Genomic DNA, 23332 nt, shown 5'->3' on the forward strand with positions numbered 1-23332 from the left:
TTATGATTGTAATGATCACTCGTGCACTAGTGTGTAACTAACAGCTCCTGAGCACTTGTGCAGTACCGTAGTAATGACCACTTACAGTTTGTCTATAATGTGTTAATGACTACCGAATACCTGTGCAGGAGTGTGTAATAACTGCTACATATTTGTATAATAACACATAATGACTACTTAGTACTTGCTTACTAATGTGTAAATGACTACTGAGTACTTGTACGGTAATGTAGTGACAACCACTAAGTAATCGTCTGTGTAATAACTCCTGAATACTTACTTAGTAACTACTACTTAATACTCTCCTAATAATCTGTTATAACTCCTGAGTACTTGTGCAGTAACGTAGTAAAGACTACTTAGTACTATTCTAATTATGTGTAATAACTTCCGAGTACCCTGGCTAACAGGAATGTAGAAATTGGTGAAGTATTGTTGAAGTGATACATTTCGACTGAAAGACTAAAATCCTTGTATGTTGGGGAAGATTTATGTTTAGCCAGGGTTGTTAGTGGAAGTCAGGTAGTTTTTTCAATCAAATAGTGTTTTCTGTAAGCCATTTATATTTAGGAGTAATGCTGTAATCTAATGTTGACGAGTTAGCAATTATATGAAGGTGTTTTGATCATAATTTGTGGTATATTTAATTATTTATTTATTTTGGTATAAAGTTATATATAAAGTTTAAATTATTAACTCATTCACTGCCGTGGACGTTTGTATTCATCAAGTGGAATTCAATTGGTAGGTGTGTAAAAGGGTTTTGCCTGGCTTTTCTGTGAAATTCAGGTTTGTAAACCACTGCAATGACTAACAGATCCCTATAAATGGTTGCGATGCACTGCTTTAGATTTGAGATCAACACCACTTTTAAGCAGAAGATAAAGATTAGGTGGTGAATCTCGGCTTGTCACGTTGATCATGAGAGACAAAAATGCCAACACAATGGAGGTTGGAACAGTTCAGGCACTTCAGAATCGAATAGAGAAAGTAGAAAGTGTGCGTCACAATTGTGAGAAAAGATCAAGAAGTACATGGAGTGATTGACGAATGCCATGTAGAAAAGCCACTGATGTTCAACTTGAGCCATAGTCAGCGTCGTTCACAATGCATTTCTTAGTTGTAGATCTGCAAATAAATTATTTGCCACTCAAGCCCTTTGTCTGTTTTTTTTTTTTTTTTGAGTTGGTACAAAAGCAAAAAAATAGTCGCGTCGAAGTCACAATTGTTTTCTCGACTTTTTGGTGAGAAACTGGTGTTTTTGGTGAAACTGACTCATGTTTTGCTGTTTACTAAAGAATGTTAAAAAGCTAGAAACAAACTTTCTTCTGGTAGAAGAAGAATGTCTGCTTTCTTTTTACATTCACAAATGTAAAATGTAAAATACAAATATGTTAAAAGAAACATATTTCCTTGTAGAATTTACGGATACGTATAAACTAGGGCCTGACTGGTATGGATTTTTATAGGGCAATTCCAATTCCGATCAATCAACCATTCACACGCACATTCACACCTACGGGCAATTTAAAGTCTTCAATCAACCTACCACGCATGTTTTTGGGATGTGGGAGGAAACCAGAGTACCCGGAAAAAACCCACACAGGCACGGGGAAAACATGCAAACTCCATACAGGCGGGGCCGGGATTTGAACCCCGGTCCCCAGAACTGTGAGGTATATGTCCTAACCAGTCTGTATGGATTTCCATTTGTTCATAAAATACATGTTTTGTATTTAACACACAATAAAATAAATAAAAAATTGTACAAACTAAAACAAAATACAAATATCCAGTGGCCATAAAAAAAATCCAGTGAAGCCACGCAGTTCCCAGAATGCATTGTGCAAGCCACGCAGTTCCCAGAATGCATTGTGCCATGCAAAGTTGAATTATTGCATTAATCCATCCATCAATTTTCTCAAACGCTTATCCTCACAAGGGTCGTGGGCGTGCTGGAGGCTATCCCAGCTGACTCTGGGTGAGAGGCGGGATACACCCTAAACTGGTCGCCAGGCAATCGCAGGGCACATACATTTATAATGATTGTAATTCTATTCATTCGTGTGTGTGTTTATGTTACCAGTAATTTGTAAATTATGTTCCTTATTTAACTGTCACATTTAAAGTTCATTTATGTTACACTGTACTTTTCATAAAACCATGATTTAGGGCTGCACGATATGGCGAAAATAATAAGCATGGTTATTTTGATCAATGCTGGCACGGTGAGCGACTGGTTAGCACATCTGCCTCATAGTTCTGGGGACCGGGGTTCAAATCCCGGCCCCGTCTGTGTGGATTTTGCATGTTCTCCCCGTGCCTGGGTGGGTTTTCTCCGGGCACTCCGGTTTCCTCCCACATCCCAAAAACATGCATGGTAGGTTGATTAAAGACTCTAAATTTCCCGTAGGTGTGAATGTGAGTGCATATGGTCGTTTGTTTCTATGTGCCCTGTGATTGGCTGGCGACCGGTTCAGGGTGTACCCCGCCTCCCGCCCAAAGATAGCTGAGATAGGCTCCAGTAGCCCGTGACCCTTGTGAGGATAAGCGGTAAAGAAAATGGATGGATGGATGGATTTTGATCAATATTGTAATCACGATTATTCATCATAATTATTCCTCTTGTTAGGGAAAAATCTTTATTTCTATTGCATTACTTTTCAACAAAAAATATGGAATATGGAAAAAATCTTAAGTACAAAATGAGTGTTTAAATAAGAATAAATTATGAGTAATTAAAAAAAATTCAAATTTACTAATATACTTTTTAATAAATATACTATTAAAGAGTGCAATCACAAATTGCAACTTAATGGAAGCAAATGCAGTTTTTTGTATAAAAGGCAATAACATTACGCTGAAAGCACCAACTTTTCTTTTGAAAATCCCCCGTCGAAGTGAGTTGTCAAGGACGGATGGCTCCATTGTTCAGCTGACCAGTTGTGGTCGCGAACTGCAAAGAAGTTGTGATTTCCCTCTCTATTTACTCCCAGCGTTTTTCACTACGGTCAGGCCAGCCTCCAGTTGAAGTCAAGGTAACTGCTACAATGATTGTTAATTGATGCATTACGGTAACACGCCGCCAACGTGCCTCGAGGGCCAACTTAAAAATAAAAGCCTAATATATGAATACATTGTAGATATTGTACATCAATGCCATTACAGGCTTTTATTTTGAAGTTGGCACCGGCGTTGTCGGCGTGTTACTGTAATGTTTAGTGTGAACAATTGTTGTGCCGGCTAGCTTAACTTAAACTTTTCGACTGCAGGCTGGCCTGATGTTCATACGGTGTGTTTAATGCCACTTTGGAGAAATAATTGCACGTGGGGATCACATGTTCCTTTTTCAGTGTTTTGCCGTTTCTCTGCCGTTTTTTCAGATGGCTGAATAGATTACCGTATCTTCACGACCTTAAGGCACACCGTATTAAAAGGCGCAGGCATGGTAAAACATACGCTAGCTTAAAACATACGGTAGCATGCATGCACGCTAAAACATACACTAGCATGCGTGTTTTTAAAAAGGCAGCCGGAGCAAAACTGAGTTCGGTTGTACTTTATTGACGTATTTAACAATGTACTCACGTTATTTTTTTTATCATTCCTCATCCACAAATCCATCAAAGTCCTCATCTTCTGTATCCGAAATAAACAGCTGGGCAAGTTCTCCATCAAACATGCCGGGTTCCCTCTCGTCATTGTCTCGTTGCATGCTGTCCTCAGTCACGTCCGCCTTTCCTCTATAAAAGCAGCGTGTCGGCAGGAAATGCTCCCAGTCAGTCAAGCGGAGCGCTCATCAAAGTCACACAACAACATTTACAGATTTTGGAACTCGGTGCACACATAAGGCGCGCCACATTATAAGGCTCCCCGTCCATTTTGGAGAAAATGTAAGACTTATAAGTGCGCCTTATGGCGGCACGGTGGACGACTGGTTAGAGTGTCAGCCTCACAGTTCTGAGGACCCGGGTTCAATCCCCGGCCCCGCCTGTGTGGAGTTTGCATGTTCTCCCCGGGCCTGCGTGGGTTTTCTCCGGGCACTCCGGTTTCCTCCCACATCCCAAAAACATGCATTAATTGGAGACTCTAAATTGCCCGTAGGCATGACTGTGAGTGCAAATGGTTGTTTGTTTCTATGTGCCCTGCGATTGGCTGGCAACCAGTTCAGGGCGTACCCCGCCTCCTGCCCGATGACAGCTGGGATAGGCTCCAGCACGCGCGCGACCCTGGTGAGGAGAAGCGGCTCAGAAAATGGATGGATGGAAGTGCGCCTTATGTTCGTGAAAATACGGTAGTTGTGTTACCTACCTTTCAGGGCATACAACTCTGCTGCACTCTGCTTCTTGTTTAACGTCTCTTGCCTTGAATCAAAACATGTCCAGAAAATGGATGTCGATCCCTTTCCGAGGCTCTAGCTCAATCTTTGCTATACTTGCTTTTTTAGGCATGATTAAATCTCGTAATTCCACCGAGAGTGACTGAGAGGCTACCGCTGTAGAGAGTGCTGTTTAGGGAGTTCAATGAAGCGTTCGCCCCCTGGTGGCTGGCTGACTAAATTGAGAAAGTGCTTCACATGCCGCAGACCTCGCATTTTAAAGGTAAAAAAACTAAACAAAATCACAGACGTCCAGGCTCATTTAATCGTGGCAGCTTAATCGCGATCATGATCAAAATTAATTGTGCAGCCCTACTGTGACTTCAGGATGTGTGTGATATAATGACCTCCTGGTCAATTCTGCTGTACAATTTGTAAAGCCCAACAGGACAGTGACTGCAAAATGAAAACTCAGGAAATCTCAAGTAACAATATCTTTGCACAATTCCAGCTGAGTTTTACTCATTAGGAACATTGATGCTATCATTGTTTTACTTATAATTTCCTGTATTGTAATTAGTTGGAATGCCATTATCTTTGTATAATATTGTAATGGGTTACTGCAATTAAAGAAACAAAATCAGCAGAATAAATTCTTGCTAATTTGAAATAATTAATTCTTGCTAATTTGAAATAATTAGTTTAATTAGCAGCATGTTCATATTAATGCACCAGAAAAGGGCTGTTTAATTTGCCACTTAAAACTGTTATTTTTGTAAACTGACATTTTCATACTTTAAAACATACAGGGTATTCTGGAAAGATGTTTACATTTTTACAATATGTTTTTTTACAAATTCTGGAAACCCAGCTGCTAGACTTGTATTTTTTACAGACATTCTATTCCGGCAAGTCACTGACGGTGTAGTGGTACACTCGCCTGACTTTGGTGCAGGCAGCGTGGGTTCAGTTCCCACTCAGTGACGACGTGAATGTGAGTGCGAATGGTTGTCCGTGTCTATATGTGCCCTGCGACTGACTGGCGACCAGTTCAGGGTGTAGTCCGCCTTTCGCCCGAAGTCAGCTGGGATAGGCTCCAGCGTCCCGTGACCCTAATCAGGATAAGCGGTGTTGAAAATGGATGGATGGATGGACTATTCTGGCAACCCAGCTGCCAGAGTGTGCACAATAGTCACATGGCAGGGTCGTGCAATGTTGGTGAAATGATATGCAGCCAGGGTGAGTGGGGAGGTGGGGGGCAGGTGGGGAGCGATGGCATTTGTGAAGTGACAAACTTAGATGTACAAAACTCCAATTTAGAAATACTAATGATATATTATATTAAAACAGTTGTATAAAATAACATTGCTTAAAATATATATATATTTTTAGCAATGTGGTAATAACTATACGTACTACAGTATAACTTGGCATGGAACGAAATGATTTTAACTGGAACTCGAATAACCTGCTTAATACTACATTTACACAGGTAGACACCATACAAATGACTCCGTATACTTTTATGCTCTACTGAGCACAGTTTATTTTCTACTTAAGCTATTATAAACTAACTGTCCAAACACTGCAGAGAGGGAAAAAGTAAAATATGTGCTGGTTTTCATGACACAAGTAAGTTATCCTGTATTTTTTTCACATCGAAATATATATCGCAGGATTAAAAAAAAAAAAATCACAATGTCATATTTTTCCAAAATCGTGCAGTCCTAGCTTTGTACTTGTATTGTCACACAACACAATATTCTGTTGGTCTTGAAAGATCAGTCAAAAATGCTCTGAAACGGTTGGCAATATGGGGAATTTTAGAATGGCTGGCAGTGAATGAGGTAATATAGGCAATTAGAAACATTTTTGGGGGGCGTCAATTACAAAAAAATTTCCGCTGTCGGCACCAGGGCTCGGTTCCTATCCCTGCAAATAGCAGAGATTTACAGTTTGCTTTTTTCAGTGGTGCGTTCGGTTCACATTTATATGCTGTTCATGATTGTGTTATGTTGCCCAACCCACAAATATGTTGACGTAATCTACGTGGTTACAAAAAGGGGTCTATAACCTCACTGTAGACAATGACAAACACTGTAAAGAGTCATTGCTGTTAATCTTGTTGAATTATGGCGATTGCGCTAATGCGTCAGACTTTCATATCTGGAAAGAAAAAACACAGACACGGTGAGGTATATGTGCGCATGTGTATTTTTGTGTGTGGAAGCGTTGAGAGTGTGCTGCACTCCTGGTTTGGATGCGTCGCTATTCCTATCAAGATGAGAGCTGTCTGAACAGATCTCTCTCATCATTATTTGCTCTGAGATTTACTTGCGCTCGTAAATGGTGTTGATTGAGGGTAATTTGGCTTTTTAATTGCTGAACAGCTGCCGTAGTCTCTGCTGATTGCCATTGTAGACTTTCACAGTAGATCACTCTTAGACCCCCTAAATGCCTCATTAAAACATTATCCGGAATTGCGTGAAAAGAAGGAACCCTCATAATGTTTTACTGATTTGTGTTTTATCATCAGAAAGGTTGTAATTATCATCAATGTCAGTAAATGCACTGTGGTAATGACTTTTTAAAAGTTGAATTAAGGGCTATTCGTGGATACGCTATATGTGTCTCGTTTCTTTGCTAAATATGAACTTCGCATTTTCGCGGCTGTTAAGATATTACTTTGTCTCTTTACTTATTCATTATGACTCATAAATTCATTTTAGGTGACTTTGCTTTTAAGGAAATGGATACATGTTTGAGTTAAGTAAAAAAACTGTCCATAAAGAGACTATCCTGAGCAAACATGTATTTGATCTATTTATTTTACAACTCTGATCTTTGTTTTAGATTGTGCTTTGGTAGTTGTTTGCTGATGTAGGGATGAGATTGAAAAATGTTATCTTTAGATATTAGTTCATGCGTTTTACCACAGTATAAGTACAATTTTGTGCGTCTTTCTATGATATCTTGAAGCTTCTGCTTGGTGTGTAACATCTCCTAATTAAAAGCCCAAAATAGATGCGTTTGATGTGGGTAGCTGCCTTTACCACAGCGCTGACCCATATATCGTATCGCATGTATGTTGTCCGCTATACTGTATGATCTCTTTTATATACATTTTCATACTGCTACCATTTTCCTGAACGTGTGTATCACCTATTAGTAAGAAATCTGTCAACTGGATAAAATATTTAGTAAGAATATCCTTTTAGCATACACCTACACTCTTGGTTGAGTTGTCTGATGCTGTTTTCTACACCAGCATCAGCATCAGCTGGAAACATGTTGATCATTGTTTTTAAAAGTGAAAGAAGATCTTTGCAAATGTCTTATTTGATTAAACACAAAAGATAATCAGTCTGTTTTATGAAGGACTGCAGAAATCAGAGAATATTTACTGTTGAGAGGCTGAAATTAGAGGATTTCGACAATTTTAAGTTAAACAATGGCTTTAAACGATTAATTGCTTATCAAAATAGTTGTCGAATATTTGAATAATTGTGACACTTCTAGTTTCAGAACATCTCTAGAAGTTTGACTTGTTCTTGCAACGGAGTTCCCTGTACAAAAACAATTGTGTGATTGCCAATGTAACATTTATCATCAGTTATTTTCTTTAGGCCTTCCATAAGCCATAAGCCTTTACCATTTAGAAAGGGCTGTCTGTTACAAGGCCCTTTACTATCTGATGCTCCAGTAGAACATCATAACCCTGTGTAAATATTCAGTCTCTGCAATTTTGTCTCATGCTCATGAAAATGCTATTTTAATTTCATGCATTGAAACCTTTTATCTTGTCATAAATCATCTTTAATTCAGTTTGGAAAGCTTTGCCTTTTTTTCTTGTTAGATGTGTCAAAGAAAAGACAGGATGATCACTTTTAAAGGCCTCGTTCAGACTGAACTCAAGCAGCCAAACAAAGCAGGGTAGTGCATAGCTTTCATCATGAGCCTGTTGTAAAGCTTCTACTGTATCTTAAAACAAGTTGATAGTCGTTGTACACTGCTGGATATGTTTTAATAAATTGCAATTGTTAGACATTTTGCATGAAAAACAATGTAATTATAAACAACCACAAGGAAGCTGTTGTACTTCTAAAAAATGTAAATGACTCTCCATTATAAAGCGCAACAACAGCCAAGCTATGCCTTTGAGCTGGGGGCCTCTAGGTTTTAGATGCTTGCTTCCATTATTTATGTTATTCACAAGCCAAACTTTTTAGGTTGTTGCAGATGAGCGCTTTAATCTATTTTTGCTGTAAATTAATGAATTTTTAAAGAGGACTAGTTGTTGAATAGGACTGGAAGTTGGGATGTAGTTAGAGCTGTGTGGTGAGGCAGTGCAATAGCCTCCTTTACTGCGCTGCACCATTTCACAAACATCTCTCTCCTCCTGGGACCTTCCGTTGGGGGAGTTTACTGAACTACTGCATTCCTATGTTTTATTTATGACAAAATATGCCTTTCTAACTTTTTCATTTTTGTCAAAATCTCAAATCATGCTTTTCCCCATCACCAAGTCTGCTGTGTTAAGTCCTCTTGGTCGCTAGCCCTTCTCTACCTCGGCAGATGTTTTCAGGTGTTATGCTCTTCGTGGGCGGCACGGTGGCCGACTGGTTAGAGCGTCAGCCTCACAGTTCTGAGGACCCGGGTTCAATCCCGGCCCCGACTGTGTGGAGTTTGCATGTTCTCCCCGTGCCTGTGTGGGTTTTCTTCGGGCACTCCGGTTTCCTCCCACATCCCAAAAACATGCATAAATTGGAGACTCTAAATTGCCCGTAGGTGTGACTGTGAATGGTTGTTTGTTTGTATGTGCCCTGCGATTGCCTAGCAACCAGTTCAGGGTGTTCTGAGCCGCTTCTCCTCACTAGGGAAGCGGGCATGCTGGAGCCAATCCCAGCTATCATCGGGCAGGAGGCGGGGTACACCCTGAACTGGTTGCCAGCCAATCGCAGGGCATATACAAACAAACAATCATTCACACTCACATTCACACCGAGTGGCAATTTAGAGACCTTAATTAACCTACCATGCATGTTTTTGGGATGTGGGAGGAAACCGGAGTGCCCGGAGCAAACCCATGCAGGCACGGGTAGAACATGCAAATTCCACACAGGCGGGGCCGGAACCCCGGTCCTCAGAACTGTGAGGCAGACGCTCTAACCAGTCGACCACCGTGCCGCCTATTATTATTATTATTATTATTATTATTATTATTATTATTATTATTAGGATTTCACTAGAAGACTTGGCCCAGTGCATAATTTTGCATAATTATTATTATTAAACATAATCATTGCATAATTACCCTAGATCAGTGATTTCCTTCCTTTATGGAGCCAAGGTACATATTTTTCTCACGGCACACCAACAAACAAAAATGTCACAAAATGTGGATACATTAATTACTGTATGTACTTCCTGCCATCTAATAGAAGAGCATTTATTTGTTCTGTCTGCCACTATGCCTCACTGGCATAAACAGATGAATAAAAATACATTATTTCTTGTAAATATATATATTTTTTGAGCAATTAAGTAAAATTGGATAATTTCCAATGGCAACCTGAAAAGAGCTCATGGCACACTAATGTGCCCTGGCACACTAGTTGAGAATCACTGGCCAAGATGATTATTACATAGACAGCAAACCTTTCCAATACTTCTAATATTAATTACGATTGTGAAATACTTTCAGAGTATTGTATACAAATATCAATTTAGCTATCATACTGTACTTGAAAGCGTCATGTATTGATTGAGTCACTGAACACATTTTTCAAGCTTGAAAGCGAGAATGTGGGTATCCTGTGTGTTGATAAGCAGGTCACACCTTGGCGGAGGTCTGTGCGCTACTGAGTGCTTTTCTAGTTTTATTTGAGATGCAATTGGCTTGCCTCAGCCGACAGCTTGCGGTCTTCTGAAATGGCCAATGAAAGAGCTGCCAGACGTTTAAATGCGGATAAATGATCTGCTCCCTCTACTTATTTCTTTTCCCTTTGGAGTATTGATGTGTCTGACCCTTTTCTTTAAGGACTATAACTGAAACATCACATCTTCTTTGAGAATATGCTGACAGGAGCGGCTGATAATTACTCCACCCAGCATCACTCAGAGATGAGTGAGCAGGCCGCCATAAGGGCAGCTTGATTTGCTTTCATATACAAGCAAGGAACCTTTTCAGGCTGATGTGTTTTGGCGCTGAAGCAGAAACTAATTAGGATGTTCAATACTGCTTTTTGGACCACTTCTTTTGACACATTAGCCCAACCCCTCCCAACGTGCTCCCTTCCCAGAAAACCCTTTCGCTAGACACGCTCTGGGTGGGCATTTTGTCATTACTTCATTTTTCTCTAAAAATATTTGATGCCTCCTGACTTTTACCCCCACTACCCCTCTCACCCCCCGTCACTCCATTCAAAGTTCTCTCTATTAAAATGCAGAACTGTAAAACCTAAAAGCCTGGAAGCAGCGGGGAACTGTTAGCTGCTAGTGATGCATGCGGCTGAGTGAGTACATCACAACTGGAAAGTCTAATGGGTGAATACATTGAATCACACACACACCCTCAACTCTTTTTAAAGACACAATGTTGAGAGTCGGGAAAGCTCCAACTACAGTATGGCTGGCAATTTATTTAGATTAATAAGTGTAAAATTATTACAGTTTTCCTAAGGAGAAAAGCTCAAATCCTTGCTCCGGTCAGGTCATTTATGCTTAAAATTATTCATAAGAATTAACAGCTAATGACTCACAACTGACAAGTTGCTAAAACTAACTTCTGAATAAAAAAAAATATTGTCTGGCGACCAATTCAGTGTGTACCCTGCCTCTCGCTCGAAGATAGCTGGGATAGGCTCCAGCACGCCTGCGACCCTCGTGAGGATAAGCGGTACAGAAAATGGATGGATGGATGGAAATGCCATATGCCTTATGACATTTCAATCCATTTAAATGTTAAATTTTTTTTATACCTACTAACCTAGAACATTTGTAGCACATTCCCATCACAGACATATCTACAACAGGAACATCCAACCAACATCTTCAGTATAATTACCTCAAGGGAAAAAAATAGCAACTATTAAATAATCCATCCACCCATTTTCTGTACCACTTTATCCTCACAAGGGTTGCGGGCGTGCTGGAGCCTATCCCAGCTATCTTTGGGCGAGAGGCGGGGTACACCCTGAACTGGTCGCCAGCCAATCGCAGGCCACACATAAACAAACAACCATTCGTGCACACATTCACACGTAAGGGCAATTTAGCGTCTCCAATCAACCTACATGCATGTTTTTGGGATTTGGGAGGAGTGCCCGGAGAAAACCCACGCAGGCACGGGGAGAACATGCAAATTCCACACAGGCGAGGCCGAATTTGAACCCCGGTCCTCAGAACTGAGAGGCAGACTCACTAACCAGTCGTCTACCGTGCCGCCTTGCTACTTTAATTTATCAATTATTGCTTAATTATCAACTATTTAGTGTGCGAGACTACGACTTCGACTTCCGCATCAGGTGCTGTTTGCGCTAATCCAGTTTAAGCGCGAGTGTCGTTTAAGTATAGTTCACCAATCAAATGACACAAGAAAGTCACATTACCTCACACAGCGTCTTCTATTGGGCTTCCTGGGCATAGGTATTACCACGACTACGTGGCGGCCATGTTGGGAAGGTCGTCGTTACCATGAAGCCAACGGCGCGCTATTCTTGTTTACATTTATTAATTCATTCATCTTCTGTACCGCTTGTCCTCACTAGGGTCGCGGGCATGCTGGAGCCTATCCCAGCAATCTTCGGGCAAGAGGCGGGGTACACCCTGAACCGGTCGCCAGCCAATCGCAGGGCACATAGACACAAACAACCATTCGCACTCGCATTCACACCTACGGGAAATTTAGAGTCTTCAATCAACCTACCATGCATGCTTTTGGGGATATAATAACAAAATATCTATTTATACCTACAGTGGATATAAAAAAATCTACACACACCTGTTCAAAAGCAAGGTTTTTGTGAGATATAAAAATGAGACCAAAATAAATCATTGCAAATATTTTTCCACCATTAATGTGAACTAAAATGTGTACTAGTCAATTGAAAAAAGAAGGGAATAAAAATAGACAACCAAAATAATGTGGGTAACTGACTCCACATGAGTTTGAATGTGATTGGTTAAATCTGAACACAGCAAAATCCCCAGTTATCCGAGGGTGTGCACTCTTGTGCAACTACATTATCTAAGTGTTTTGGTTTTACTTCACCTCTCATAAAGGTTTCATATTTTCAATTGAGTCGTACATGTTATAGGCCACATTAATCCCTGGAAATTATTGGAAGGATTACTTATCTTGGTCTCATTTTTTTTAACACTATATTTATCACAAAAACCTGGCATTTGGACAGGGGTATGTCCAGTAGATTTTTGTATATCCAATCAATTGCAATGTTGTTTGGTGAGGCCCAAAAGGGTGTGAAGACGTAGTTAAATTACAGTAATTATGTAGTGTAGCAACAAGATGAATACAGAAGATGGGCTTTCTGCTCCCAAAAAATACAAACATTTCACATCTTTCCAGAGAATAGTGTGGTTGTGCAGTCTAAGCAGAGGTGTACTGTAAGCAATGTCTGAGCACTTATAATTCTTCTCCCCTGAGCCTCTGAGGCTGATGTGAGACACAGCAGGAGTAAAAGAGAAAAGGAAACCATGTTGAGGTCAGCCCAGTCACTGTGGGACCAGTTGACTGAGTTGACTAGGTAATTGGTTACACCCCTCTCCTTAGGAGCCAAGTCATGCCCCTCCTCTCCTACCACCGCTCTCTGCTATGACTCATCAACTCGACAACTCATCACCCATGCTGTGTGAAACTGCATTGTGTCACCATGCAGACAGTCCGTGCTCCCAACAAACTTCCCAATAACAACCACTGCAGCACGGCAGGTTTGCAGCTTGTGGCCGACTGATTTGCAGCTTGAGTCTCCTTTTAATAAGGAGAAAGTAAGTACTTGTTGTTCTGTCACCACCTCCCCCAGTATCACCGCTGCTACCTTTCCTCGAGTGATAGAAGTTCACCAATTAAGATGACTTCCTGGGATGATATCGCTATCTGGACCTTGAGGATGAGCTGGGGGCTGTTGTTGTGCAGGTGGCCTCATTGGGCATTTCTTATGCTTCGTCTTTCCTTGCATGGTCCCACTGCCTGGATTTACTGTGTGTATATATCCATCCATCCATTTTCTGAGCCGCTTCTCCTCACTAGGGTCGCGGGCGTGCTGGAGCCTATCCCAGCTATCATCGGGCAGGAGGTGGGGTACACCCTGAACTGGTTGCCAGCCAATCGCAGGGCACATACAAACAAACAACCATTCGCACTCACATTCACACCTACGGGCAATTTAGAGTTGTCAATTAACCTACCATGCATGTTTCTGGGATCTGGGAGGAAACCGGAGTGCCCAGAGAAAACCCATGCAGGCACGGGGAGAACATGCAAACTCCACACTGGCGGGGCCGGGGATTGAACCCCGCACCTCAGAACTGTGAGGCAGACGCTCTAACCAGTCGTCCACCGTGCTGTGTGTGTGTGTGTGTGTGTGTGTGTGTGTGTGTGTGTGTGTGTGTGTGTGTGTGTGTGTGTGTGTGTGTGTGTGTGTGTGTGTGTGTGTGTGTGTGTGTGTGTGTGTGTGTGTGTGTGTGTGTGTGTGTATATATAATTTGTTGTTTTTTTTCAATTTGGAATTAACAAGATTTTTTGCTGGAGCGAAGTATTTCCCTTCTCCCTCCTGGTATATTGCCTCTCTCGGGGATTGACTGAAAGGGAGACACAGGGTTCATGTTTCTTTCCCTGGGCAGTCTTATCGAACTTCTCCAACCTTGATCATATACAGTGAGTATGAATGGAAAACGTGTGAGCCAATGGGCTTTTTGTTGTGTGCAAGGACACGCAAAGGTTACTGCGTGGGATGCAAAATGAAGGTTCAGAGTTCATGTTGCTATCCTTCAGAGGCTAACTGCTAATTACGGAGAGCGTTCTATCTGCTGGCTCGCTCTCATTTGGCAGCAAAATTCAACTTTACCAGCATTCATCAAAATTCAAGATACAGGTATTGATCTTACAAAAGTGTTTTGAATATGAGTTGTCAGTCTTTAAAAGGCAATTTTCCACAAAATGGTGCAGTTTTGGTCAGTTCGCCAAAATACTGTTCAGATCTATATGTATTGTGCAATTCCTTATCAATTCTCTTATTCCTGAGTAGTTTTATGAGGGAGAAAGAAATAGTACGCATTCTACAGTCTTCAACACCAAAGGCAACCATTTAATTTTTTAAAAATAATGTCTTCACGAGGTGGCACAGTGACCGACTGGTTAGCACATCTGCCTCCCAGTTCAGAGGACCGGGGTTCAAATCCCGGCCTCGCCTGTGTGGAGTTCTCCCCGTGCATGTGTGGGTTTTCTCCGGGCACTCCGGTTTCCTCCCACATCCCAAAAACATGCATGAATTGGAGGTTCTAAATTGCCACTCGGTGTGAATGTGAGTGCGAACGGTTGTTTGTTTATATGTGCCCTGCGATTGGCTGGCAACCAGTTCAGGGTGTACCCCGCCTCTCGCCTGAAGATAGCTGGGATAGACTCCAGCACGCCCACGACCCTTGTGAGGATAAGAAGATGGATGGATGGATTTCTTCACAATACTTTTTTAGCCTTTCTGAGTGGTGGCCCGCCACCCTGAGCCTATTTAGATAGTTCAGTGAGCAAATTTTTCGGTCACTTAGAAATTTGTACTGCTAGCCTGAGCAGGCCAGCGTCAATAGGTACGTGGCGGCAGACACTGCACGAAGTGACGTTATGCTGGGAAATGAAAGCATCGTTCGGGAGAACTGGCATTGTTGGAGGTGTGCAATTCCAATGGAACTGGTTTTCGATTCCCACCCCAAGGTATTGTCCTGCTGAAATTTTAAAATCACCCATGATTCCTAATGCCTTGACAGTCCCTACCAAGGAGTTGATGAAGGGCATTAAAAAACAACAACAATTCAATTATGTTATATTCTTTGTTACAGGCACGTTGCTCCGCACATGACAAACAGGTCTGTCTTTTACTTTTGTGAACAGACAATCTGCCTCCCACCTGTCTTGGAAGTTAACTGTTTTCCATCTTTTGTTTGGCCATTTTTGGGAAGGGGAAGTGTAAATTTGCTGGAGGAGACTGGTAGCATAGTTGCTAACGACTGCAACAGAAAGGGAAGGGGCGCTCGCCGGTCGAGACTGATGGGCCAACACACTAGCAAAGCATTCTGGGATTTGTAATATTAGTGGCGCATGTGCTATATACTGGCGGACCAGCTCTAATACACATTTGATATGGTCTTGCGGGCCAAATATAATTACATCGTGGGCCAAATTTGGTCCCCGGGCCTGAGTTTGACATTATGCTTTAGAGCATGATTCGACAGAATGGCGGCGTGTTTCCATACAAACGTTAGTGCTAGCACTAGCTTGCTAGGCTACGTAACATTTTGTTGCCTGCTGGTGAGCCGTATCGTATTAAAAGTATGTGAATATACCTCAAGCAATCCTTGAATTAAAGTCCTCTCCCGAGCACTGGTGACGACCACCACACGTTTTTCTTCACCCCCCCACAATACATTGTTGTTGTCGTCGCCATGGTAACGGGTGCATCCGGTCGCATTGACCAGTAACATGTTTTCTGGTTTCACCTCTCTGACAGTGTTTGATTTGACAAAATAGCCCAGTGGTCGTAAAAGATGGGATGCAGTGGTATCGGAATACATGTCTTGTAGTGTTGCCACTGTCTGCCCAAGATACGGCAAGATTTGATGGCAGTAGTCTGACATAGGGCAATCGTGAAAGACCAAATTTGTCTTGTAGTCTGATCCAGGCATAACCTGTTCACTCAATCGGCACATGTGGCTCCACCCTGGGGATTTCTGTTGAAGTCTCACCTTCCTGCTGTCTGAGTAGTGTCTTTGGCGGGCTTTTCAGTCACTGTAGATGCATCGAAATTGAGCCTTTGTTGAAAACAAATGCAAACAGCGGCGTGTTAGCAAAGCAGCATATTTTTAATGACTTAAAATCCTCACCTGTGCATGGATTTCAGAATGCCTGGGCTGTAAATGTTTCTTGAAATTGGTCGTTTCCCACCAACGATTTACAACCCCAATTCCAATGAAGTTGGGGCATTGTGTTAAACATAAATAAAAACAGAATACAATGATTTGCAAATCATGTTCAACCTATATTTAATTGAATACACTACAAAGACAATATATTTAATGTTCAAACCGATAAAACTTTATTGTTTTTAGCAAATAATCACTAAGAATTTTATGGCTGCAACACGTTCCAAAAAAGCTGGGACAGGGTCATATTTACCACTGTGTTACATCACCTTTTATTTTAACAACATTCAATAAACGTTTGGGAATTGTTGGAGCTTTGTCGATGTAATTCTTTCCCATTCTTGCTTGATGTACAGCTTCAGCTGTTCAACAGTCCGGGGTCTCCGTTGTTGTATTTTATGCAGTCCTGTCTAGTACCCGCACTCTTTTACTATGAAGCCACGTTGTTGTAACACGTGCAGAATGTGGTTTGGCATTGTCTTGCTGAATTAAGCAGGGGCGCCCATGAAAAAGACGTTGCTTGGATGGCGGCATATGTTTCTCCAAAACTTGTATGTACCTTTCAGCATTAATGGTGCCTTCACAGATGTGTAAGTTACCCATGCCATTGGCACTAACACAGCCCCATACCATCACAGATGCTGGCTTTTGAACTTTGCGTCCAAACCAGTCCGGATGGTTCTTTTCCTCTTTGGCCCGGAGGACACGACGTCCACAATTTCCCAAAACAATTTGAAATTTGGACTTGTCGGACCACAGAACACTTATCCACTTTGCATCAGTCCATCTTAGATGAGCTTGGGCCCAGAGAAGCCGGCGGCGTTTCTGGGTGTTGTTGATAAATGGCTTTTGCTTTGCATAGTAGAGTTTCAAGTTGCACTTATGGATGTAGCGCCAAACTGTATTTACTGACATTTGTTTCTGAAGTGTTCCTGAACCTATGTGGTGATATCCTTTATACATTGATGTTGGTTTTTGATGCAGTAGCGCCTGACGGATCGAAGGTCACGGGCATTCAATGTTGGTTTTCGGCTTTGCCGCTTAAATGCAGTGATTTCTCCAGATTCTCTGACCCTTTTGATGATACATTGAGGAAAATTGTCCTTAAACTGTTCGACTATTTTCTCACGTACTTGTTCACAAAGAGGTGAACCTCGTCCCATCTTTGCTTGTGAATGACTGAGCAATTCAGGGAAGCTCCTTTTATACCCAATCATGGCACCCACCTGTTCCCAATTAGCCTGTTCACCTGTGGGATGTTCCAAACAGGTGTTTGATGAGCATTCCTCAACTTTCTCAGTCTTTTTTGCCACCTGTCCCAGCTTTTTTGGAATGCGTTGCAGCCATATAATTCTAAGTTAATTATTATTTGCTACAAACAATAAAGTTGATCAGTTTGAACATTAAATATCTTGTCTTTGTAGTGTATTCAATTAAAAATAGGTTCAATGTGATTTGCAAATCATTGTATTCTGTTTTTATTTATGTTTAACACAACGTCCCAACTTCATTGGAATTGGGGTTGTACCATGCAATCATGGCCACCACTAAGTATGGAAGACTATTGTTCATAGTCCTACAGCAGTGGTGTATGTTCCCAGCTGCTGTATTCAAGCTCAAACTGGGTAAGTAACTTCCTTACCACTTCGTTTTGATTGGTTAGCTTGTCAACTCTTTCCGCCTCTTCAAACAAAATTAGTTCCGATTGGATCTTGTCTTTGCCAGAAGTTTGTCTCGTTTTTATTTGTTGATGAACTTGTCAATACATTTCGTCATGGGCTTGGTCCCTGGGCATCGTCTCGTTTTCGTCAAAAAAAGGTTTGTTGACTATGATCAAAAGTTGTATATATTTTGTAAGCGCCTATGAAGATCATTGAAAGTGATTTTTTTTTTTTTTTCAGCAAATGGCTATGTAAACAGTTATTGTTTGATTAAGTGTGAAAGTACAAAAGTTAGTGGAAAGTAGGCCTGTTAAACTTAGTATCACTGATTCCAATGATGAGTAACAGTTACACCACATTCTCAGTCCAGTCGCGACAGATCTACAGTGTTTAACAAAGGATTGCCACTGTTTCTAAAAATGGACCTCCCAGTAGTGTTTTCCCCCCCCCGTAGTTTGTGTCTGTCTAAGAGGGGCATCTTGGGTTGTTTTTTTGGGGGGAGTGGGTGTGTCATAATAGTTGTGGTAGGTATAGACCCGTTGGTGAACTTTACACATGGTAAAGGAGACAAGCATCTCCATTCCTCCAGAGGCTTGGAATTCCTCCCGAGCTGTTCCCCCGCTCTCATTTGGCAGATAATTGTGAAAACAATTCCCCAGCTTTTAGTCATTCTGCAGATCCAATTGCCATTTCCACTTTGGAGGCAGCAAGAGTGAGAAGCAATCCAGATTGACAGAACACACAGAGACAGAGAGAAGAGTTGAAATCAGGTTGGACAGATGCCGAGGCCAGTTGAGCGCTTGCACAATATTAATATCTCATGAAGGCTGGCTGGCTGGGTGGTTGAGCGACCTCACCGTCTTGTGTGGGTCTCTGCTTGTGCATCGCACCAGCAGCAGCCATTGCAGAGGCGAAATGAAGGACTTGTAAACATGCACAAGGGAAGGCGTCTAATTTTCACTTTGGAGACTTCTCCAGATGTTTTGATCCCAAGGAAGATGCAGAGTCCTGGAAAGAGGTAGATCCTTTGCTAGGTAGTCCCAAATATGTCTTCCGTTACTTTTTTGGTCAATGGAATAGTCATTCATTAGGGATAAAAAGGTAGGCATTTATGATGTCACCAATGTCAATAAATGGTTGGTACATTGTTTGGGGGATTGAAACACCCCCAGCTGTAGAAGGGTTCCTGATTTACCTCTTGCTAACAGTTCAGTTTCAACACTGCTCATAATTATTTCTCTTAATTATTGTAGAAATCAATTCATTGAATGCATTATTATACAGTATTAGGCTTTACACGATCAGGATTTTTGGGGCTGATCAGCGAGTTTAAAAAAACGATCACTGATCTGATCACAAGATGGGGCAAAGTATCTATTTAAATTACATGTTCATTGACTGTATATACTTGTGTACTGTATTGTATAGTATAGAGTATCTTCAAAAATATTCTCTAGCATTTTAGACAAAAAGTAAAACATTAATGACCTCTAGGAGGCATTCAAGGATTGGCCACTGACATAAGTTTAAGTTTTCAGTCAGGTCAAACCAACATTACAACATGACAGAAATAATGGGTGCTAACTTAGTGTAATTAAATTACTTTATTGTAATTAAATGACTTTGCACACACTGAAACCTTAGAGGATGATTCAACAGAACGCCGGCATGTTTACCTACAACTGTTAGTGCTAGCACTAGCTTGCTAGACTACAGAACGTCTTGTTGCCTGCTTGCGAGCCATATCGTATTAAAAGTACGTGAACATACCTCAAGCAATCCGGGAATGAACGTCCTCTCCCGAGCATCGGTGATGACCACCACACGTTTTTCCTTATTTTATTATTCACCCCACACACACAATAAATTTGTGCGATCGATTGTTGTTGTCGTCGCCATGGTAATGAGTGTATCCGGTGGCGTTTGATTTGACAAGATAAAGCCCAGTGTTGGTAAAAGACAGGATGCGGCGGTATTGGAATACAACATTTTATTGCAGTAGTGTGACATCGTGCAATCGTGGAAGACCAAATTTGTCGTGTACTCTGATCCAGGCATTAAATATTGTCTGTCTGAAGCACTGCAAAAAAGTCACACACCGCCGAATGTTTTTTCACCGACAAGATTGAAATAAAACTTTATTGGCCGTCAAATAGTTACAGTACTACATCATAAGACACGTGACAAGGCTAAAAATAGACTAGCTTTTGGATCGGTACATGACGGTGACTTGGAGTAAATGTCTTTTGCGGAGCCGATCAATTTGGCGAATTATGACATTAAAACCAATCAGCATGAAATGCTAATTATCGGCCGATACCGATCAAGCCGATCAGATCGGTGTAAAGTCTAATAAGTACGAAGCTAACCGCTAAACCTCTCACTACTAAACAATGTTGGAAGCTTTGTCATATCACATTGCCTTCTTCAGTAGCTACCCCCTACAAGAGGTTATGTTTTTGTTGCTGTCTTGTTTGTCTGTTTAGCTGTTACTTGTGTTCCATGATACTTTGTCGGAGTGTAGGGCATGGGCCAACGTAGAAGTCATTACATTTTATTTCAAATCCAGGAATGTTTTGTCACTTTTGTGGATGTAACAAGCCAATTCTCATTCGATAATCTCAGTCGTGCTGCAACAAATGATCAATTTGCTGAAGCAGTGTTAATAAACTCTGTAGAGTCAACAGCACAAACACATCTCGCTAATCTGCCGTTCCTGCTATGTCATCTGTCCTGTTCATTTGATTAATAGACATGCAGTTGTCACAGGATCCACGTATGGCCTGTTTTTTTTTTTTTTTTTTTTTTTTTTTTAATCTGTCCGACTTGGCTGCTTGGTCATGCAGAATGGAGGATCTGTATAGCTTTTATGGCGGAACAGTTTCTGCAACAGGAGTCTTTATAGACTGCCTCTGTGGTTATTTCTATCATGATGGCTATTTATTTTAAATTGCAGTCGGACAGAACAAGGTTTGAGAAGGGAGAGAAAGAAAATAGTGTACAAAGAGAAATATAAAAGTAAAACCAGGACACTAGCTGTAAGAAAAACAAACAAGGAAACTAAACATATGATAACTACAACGTTACAATGGAGTCTGGTTTTATATGGGACAGTAGTGCTACACTCAGTGAGGGAGGGACAGGACAAGATAGGATAGGATATGACAGGACGGGAACAGAACAGGAGGGGGGTAGAGCAATTGGAGCATGATAGGAGTAGCTACAGTATGTAATATGTAAACACCTTGATACACCAAGTACAACCCCAATTCCAATGAAGTTGGGACGTTGTCCATCCATCCATTTTCTGCCCCGCTTATCCTCACAAGGGTCGCGGGAGTGCTGGAGCCTATCCCAGCTATCATCGGGCAGGAGGCGGGGTACACCCTGAACTGTTTGCCAGCCAATCGCAGGGCACATACAAACAAACAACCACTCGCACTCACATTCACACCGAGTGGCAATTTAGAGACCTTAATTAACCTACCATGCATGTTTTTGGGATGTGGGAGGAAACCGGAGTGCCCGGAGCAAACCCATGCAGGCACGGGGAGAACATGCAAACTCCACACAGGTGGGGCCGGGGATTGAACCCCGGTCCTCAGAACTGTGAGGCAGACGCTCTAACCAGTCGTCCACCGTGCCTCTGTTGGGACGTTATGTTAAACATAAATTAAAAACAGAATACAATGATTTGCAAATCATGTTCAACCTATATTTAATTGAATACACTACAAAGACAAGATATTTAATGTTCAAACTGATAAACTTTATTGTTTTTAGAAAATAATCATTAACTTAACTTAACTACGCTTCATAATGCGCCACACATTTTCAATGGGAGACAGGTCTGGACTGCAGCCAGGCCAGTCTAGTACCCGCGCTCTTTTACTACGAAACCACGCTGTTGTAACACGTGCAGAATGTGGTTTGGCATTGTCTTGCTGAAATAACCAGAGGCATCCATGAAAAAGACGTTGCTTGGATGGCAGCATATGTTTCCCCAAAACCTGTATGTATCTTTCAGCATTAATGGTGCCTTCGCAGATGTGTAAGTTACCCATGCCGTTGGCACTAACACAGCCCCATAGCATCACAGATGCTGGCTTTTGAACATTGCGTCCAGTCCGGATGGTTCTTTTCTCTCTCTGGACGTCCACAATTACCCAAAAAGATTTGAAATGTGGACTCGTCGGACCACAGAACACTTTTCCACTTTTCATCAGTCCATCTTAGATGAGCTCTGGCCCAGAGAAGCCGGTGTGTTGCAGCCATAAAATTCTAAGTTAATTATTATTTGCTAAAAACAATAAGGTTAATCAGTTTGAACATTAAATATCTTGTCTTTGTATTGTATTCAATTAAATATAGGTTGAACATGATTTGCAAATCATTGTATTCTGTTTTTATTTATGTTTAACACAACGTTCCAACTTCATTGGAATTGGGGTTGTACAAGTGAGAGGATAGGAAGTTCACAAAGTCAAAAGAGTTGCAACTAAGTTCCGTGGGTGTGTGTTTCCGGATACATGCAAGTGAATTGACAGCATCACATATGCACAATAAAATATAAAGTTGCTGAGCAGTATTGCCTGTTTTGAAAGCTTCAGTGAGTGTTCACACATCTATTGTCTACTGCTTATCCTGTTCATAAAGTTGGCCCGTCTACCATCTGAATCAAGTACACCTTACATTTGTTGCAAGTAAATCACAGGACACATACTGCAGAGACAGATATAACCGTTCACACCTACAGTTACTGGGTGGAAATCGAGCCCAAGCTGGCTGCATGAAATTCAGCTATGTATACCACTACATTACCATGACCTTTTTACCATGACAGTTAACACTGTTTAACCAGGCTTTCAAAGTGGCGTTGTTGTCCTAACTAAATCCAAAGTGCAACATATGTTTTCTGCTTGAGTGTAAACAAAGTTCAGTGTTTAATTTTATATAGAGACTATATTTAGGTACCGGTAGATTTCATTAATAAATGCTGCTTCAAGTTGTATATAATTTCCCCAAAATATAGCCCACTCCTCGTGGAGAGGTGTTATTTTTTTTTTATCAAGATGGCCATAAGGTCTTAAAGGGGACATATTTTGCCAAACCAACTTTTTCTAGTATTTGGGATGTAATTTTGTCTCTATGGCGCCTCAGTAAACATGTGAAATATGAGTTATACTCGTCTACGCATTCATGA

The 23332-nt window shown here is 41.3% G+C and overlaps 1 protein-coding gene across 1 annotated transcript in view; it reads left to right on the forward strand.

Annotated features, from left to right (window-relative positions):
- Window positions 1-23332, forward strand: part of LOC133405201 (forkhead box protein J3-like) — a 106645-nt gene that overhangs the window by 1205 nt on the left and 82108 nt on the right. The window lies entirely within an intron of this gene.

Source organism: Phycodurus eques, chromosome 1 (assembly GCF_024500275.1).
Source record: "Phycodurus eques isolate BA_2022a chromosome 1, UOR_Pequ_1.1, whole genome shotgun sequence".
NCBI lineage: Eukaryota > Metazoa > Chordata > Actinopteri > Syngnathiformes > Syngnathidae > Phycodurus > Phycodurus eques.